The sequence below is a fragment of the Macaca thibetana genome, chromosome 6 (assembly GCF_024542745.1).
Source record: "Macaca thibetana thibetana isolate TM-01 chromosome 6, ASM2454274v1, whole genome shotgun sequence".
Taxonomy (NCBI): Eukaryota; Metazoa; Chordata; class Mammalia; order Primates; family Cercopithecidae; genus Macaca; species Macaca thibetana.
The window spans coordinates 4976272-4981389 of record NC_065583.1 but is presented as its reverse complement, the minus strand read 5'-3'; positions in this window follow the sequence as shown (position 1 = coordinate 4981389).

The window sequence follows — 5118 nt, the reverse complement described above, 5'->3', positions numbered from 1 at the left end:
TGCTACAGGTTTTCCTGGTCCGGGCATTTCACAGGAGAGCAAGCACATGGTGTGTGGCCTTCTGCACTGGGCTCCCTTCATTCGGCACCATGTTTGCAGGGATCATGCACGCTGGAGCCTATAACCAGCACTTCATTCCTTTTGAGCCTGAATGATATACCACCTTCTGTTTATCCATTCATCAGTCAATGAACAGTTAGGTTATTCTCACCTTTTTTTGACTTCGGATGGCCCCTGACTTACAATAGTTTGACTTAATGGTTTTCAACTTTACAGTGGTGTGAAAGCCACATCCATTCAGGAGAAACTGTACTCCGAGCACCCATGTGAGCATTCTGCCATGAGATGTTCAACACTTTATTATAAAAAAGGTTTTGTGGGGCTGGGCACAGTAGGTAGCTCATGCCTGCAATCACAGCACTTTGGGAGGCCGAGGTGGGTGGATCACCTGAGATAAGGAGTTCTAGACCAGTCTGGCCAACATGGCAAAACCCCGTCTCTACTAAAAATACAAACAACAGCCAGATGTGGTAGCGGGCTCCTGTAGTCTCAGCTACTCAGGAGGCTGAGGCAGGAGAATGGCTTGAACCCGGGAGGCGAGTTTGCAGTGAGCCCAGATCGTACCATTGCACTCCAGCCTAGGCAACAGAGTGAGACTCCATCTCAAAAAAAAAATAATCATAATAATTGAAAAAAGTAATATAATAAAAATAAAAATATAATAAAAATAATAAAAATAAAAAAGGCTTTGTGTTATATGATTTTGCCCAACTCATGTCAAAGCTCTGAGCATGTTTAAGATAGGATAGGCTGAGCTATGATATTCAGAAGGTTAGGTGACTTCAATGCATCTTCAACTTACGATTATTTCCAACTTAGAATGGGTTTATCGTAAGTAGAGGAGCATTTGTACTATGAATAATGTTGCTATAAACATTCGTGTACACGTTTCAACATGGACATATGTTTTCATTTCTCTTGGGTGTGTGTACCTACGGGTGGAATTGCTGGGCCATTTGGTGGCTCTGTTTCAGGAACTGCCAGACTGTTTTCCACAGGGGCTGCAGCCACTTCACATTCCCACCAGCAGGGTGTGAGGGTTCTGACTTCACACTTCTCACCAAGGCACATTATCTGACTTTTAAATTCTAGTCATCCTAGTGGGAGGAGTTGCTTTTTGAGGAAACTTCAAAAGCAGGTGGGGCTAGGTGAGGTGCCTCACGCCTGTGATCCCAGCACTTTGGGAGGCCAAAGTTGGAGGATGGCTTGAGCCCAGGAGTTTGAGACCAGCCTGGGCCACATAGCGAGACCCTGTCGCTACAAAAAATTAAAAAATTAGTTGGACATGGGGACATGTACCTGTAGTCCCAACTACTTGGGAGGCTGAGGCAGAAGGATCACTTGAGCCCAGGACTTTGAGGTTGCAGTGAGCCATGATCGTGCTACTGCACTCCAGCCTGGGTGATAGAGCCAGACCCTGTCTCAAGAAAAAAAAGAAAAAGAAAGAGAAAAAAGCAGGTGGCAGAGCTAGCTTGGTGCACCTCTGGGCTCCAGGACCACAGGACTATCGGGAGCCTGCCTTGGCTTCATCTCAGTGAGACCCTGGCCACACGAGCAGCTCCAGCCACTTCCTGATCTGACCTTGGAGCTTGGAGTCTCCCTCCCAGCGGTTCCTGCAAAGCCCCGGGGGACTCTGAGTGGCCTCCTCTTGACAGTCAGTTGTGAGTCCGCAATTTCCTCTTACGATTAAGACGGTCCCAGGAGGGCTTTGGTCACTTGGAACCTAAAGATACTTGACTGGTCCCATCAGTCCTCCTGAGTGGCTCAGAGTCTGGGAGCCTGCCAGGGCCCACGTCACACTCCCTGGCCTGACCAGACCAATGAGCCCATCGCCTGGAATCTGCAAGCCCCTCCGTTGAGCTGGGAGCCCTGCGAGGGACTCCTGCTGGCATTAAACCTACACCACTGCTTTCTGAGTTTCACTCTCCCCCTGGGGTGTGGTGATGATGCCACCCAGCCCTGAGGGGACTGTGACAAACGCCACCCCTTTATGCATCCTGGCTCTGACAAGGACCAGTTTTGTTACTGTTGGGGCTTAACAAAGCCTTCCTGAATGCCCAGGAGAGCAGCAGGGACCTAACCAAGGACTCCAGAGGCTCAGGCCCAGCCCCGCCTGGCTCCTCCACCCCAAATTCAGCCCCGGGGTTTTGTTCACCAACTGCTGGGTTGGACGTCCTGATTTCTATGTCCACTTGCTGCTGGGCGACAGGGCAGCTTTCCCTGGCCCCTGTCGGGGGTCCCCAACCAGGCATCTCGCTGATTTCGTGGACCTGCCCCACAGCGGGCCACCCGGTTCTGTAGCACCCACCCCCCCAGGGCTGCCCCCACTTCCAGTTTTCCAGGGGGTGACACTGTGGTGTCACCCCTAGTGAGGGCTGTTTTGTTCCTGTCACATGCCCCACTACCACAACAACTAGGCCCTATCCTTGAGGGACGCAGGCTGAACAGAGAAGCAGAGAAAAAAGAGAAGGGGAACCTTAGCTGTGGAGCTTCCAAAGTCCAGGTCCTACCACACGCAGTACATTTGGAACGCTGTCTGCAGAGCACGTGTCTCCCCCTCAGCGTGGACAGATGAGGTTAAACATTGGCTGGGAGGAGAGAAGAGTATAAGGAACTAAGGGCGAGGGCTCTCCTGGGCTGGGTGGGGGTATGGCTGGGGAAGGATAAGCACCCCAGGGGGAGTGCAGCTCTGATCTCGGAATTGGTGGGGCTGAACCTCATTTCCTGGGAGGGGCAAGGTCCCCAGGCGCCCTGTGCCCTGAGGAGGTCAGGAGACACTGGAAGGGAGTGAGCAGTGGCTCAACAGAGGGCCTGTGACAGCCCAGCGAGCTCTCCTGTAGGGAGCGGCCAAGTTCCCAAGAAGGGCCTGGAAGGGCGTCCCAGTTGTGACAAGAGGAGGCCACAGCCAAAACTTGCTTGGTCCTCACAAGCAGAGACCAGATGGGGACACAGACAGCGCATCGGCTGCCAACTCGGAAGGGAGATGATGGCCAGGAACCAGATGTCCCAGTGAATGTCTTGGGGGTGCCAGTAGGGATGACATCGACTGATGACCCATCTGCCACCTCCCCTGATGTTTATGACATCACCCATATTTGCTGGGATCTGAGGGGAGCAAGAGATGGGGGAGGGGCCCTGAATCAACTGAGTTGAAGCTGACAGAGCTGAACTGAACTCATCAAGACTTTTCTGCTACTCAGTAGAAAATGGAGGTTGGAAAGGAAGAATGCAGAGAGTAGGAAAGTAAGGTGGTGGTTTTGGCACACCTGCGTAAGTGGCCTGAACATTCACACCCACAACCCGGGGCTGCATGTGGGACAGTGAACGCAGCCTTTGGCGGGGTGGCTGTTCCTCCCCGTCCCTGGTCATGCGATGGGCACCGGTGCGTAGCTGAGCGTGCCCTCCTCGCTCTCCCTCCGGGGGTAGGTGTCAGGGGAACAGAGAGGGCTGGGTGAGTGGTGAACACAGCCATCTATCTTCCTGCTCCCCAAGTCCCCGTTTGGTGAGGATGTTGCCAGGAGCAGGTAAGAGCTGGGAGGGCAGGTAGTGATGACTAGGAAGGAAGGGGGCAGTCCCAGGTACCTGGGTGACCTGGTGGCCACGGGAGAGGGAGAGGCCTGGAGGAGGCTGGGAGAGGAAGGCTCAGAGGAGGCATTTGGTGGTGGTCAGCGGACTTAGGAGCCAGAATCCACTTCGGGTTCCTGGGCATATTCCCTAAGGAATCGGAGCCTCCGGTCCTCACCCCAAACAAGGTGGGCTCCACATGTCTGCCTGGCCCACATCTTTCTCCTTCCTGGTTCTCACTTGGCAAACCTTCATCTCCCAGTGGTTTAGGCAAGGCTGACCCTGGCCTCTGGCTTCAGGCCTGGCCAATGGGGCTATATTCTTGCACCCCTGTTGGAACTGTTGGCAGAGGGAAGCTGGCTCTCTGCCAAGGTGGCTGAGCTGAGCAGTGAGCACACAGACTGGTGGGCCCCTCCTTGCTGATCTCCCCAAGCTGGGCCCAGGTCCCTGCCAGGCCCTTTGCACCCGCTGTTCACTTCCCTGGGGTGCCTTCTCCTCTGCCCTTCACCTTCAGCCCTTCTCATCTGATGCTCAGTCCAGTGGCCCTACTCAGAGAGGCCGATCCCGCTCCCTTGAAAACAGTCCCCAATCCTGTCCCAGGGCCTTCCCTACGTCTGCATTTCTTCCCAGCACTCGCCAGCATCCGAATGAGCTCCTGAGCTACTTTCACTGACCATCTCCTCCTCTGATATCAGCCCCCAAAAGCAGGGACCCTGTTGTGCTGCTTCCCGAGCCAGGGCCCAGCACAGAGCAGATGCTCAGCAGTCCTGCCTGGACACCAGATGCTCCTGAGAACTCTGTGTCTGGTGTGGGGTAGAGTCTCCAAGGTCACATCTCGGGGGTGCGAAAATCCCTGCTCAGGTTTTCTAAAACAAAACTTAATTTCTGTCTTGAGTCCCCATTAGAGTAAATTCAGGATAAATTTGGCCCATTTTGGGGTGTTCTTGGTCCATTTGTGGTTGCACTCAGGTGGAGGAGGGACCCAGGAAGGGTCAAGGCCTTGAGTGGGGCCGAATTCCCCAGACATCTGTGTGACGTCCACGCTGCACCCACAGCCCAGGGGTCTCTGCCTTCCACGCTGGCTCCACACAGTCCTCCATCCTGCCTGGTACAGGATCCATCCCTGCCACATGCCCCTCTTAGACCACCAGGGTCCCCCGTCACATCCCAGGACCAATCTGGTGACCCCTCTGCTTCAAAACATACATTCTGCCTCAGTGGGGCACATGGGGACTCTAAGCTGCCCCCAACCCGTCTGTCCAGGCCCCTCCCACAGGAGTTAGGAGGGGCTGTCTTGGTGGCTGGAGACCTGATGGGTGGGTGTCTCCGTGGGCCCCACTGCTCCCTCCCGGACATCCCCCTTCCTGGGATCCCCAGACTCCATACAGGGCCAGGATAGCTCCTCTCCCTGTCACCCTGGGGCTCTCCCAGCTGCCAGGCAGAAGGTTGTCAACACCAGGAGGAGGACATATCCGAGCCATCCCGGATGCCAAG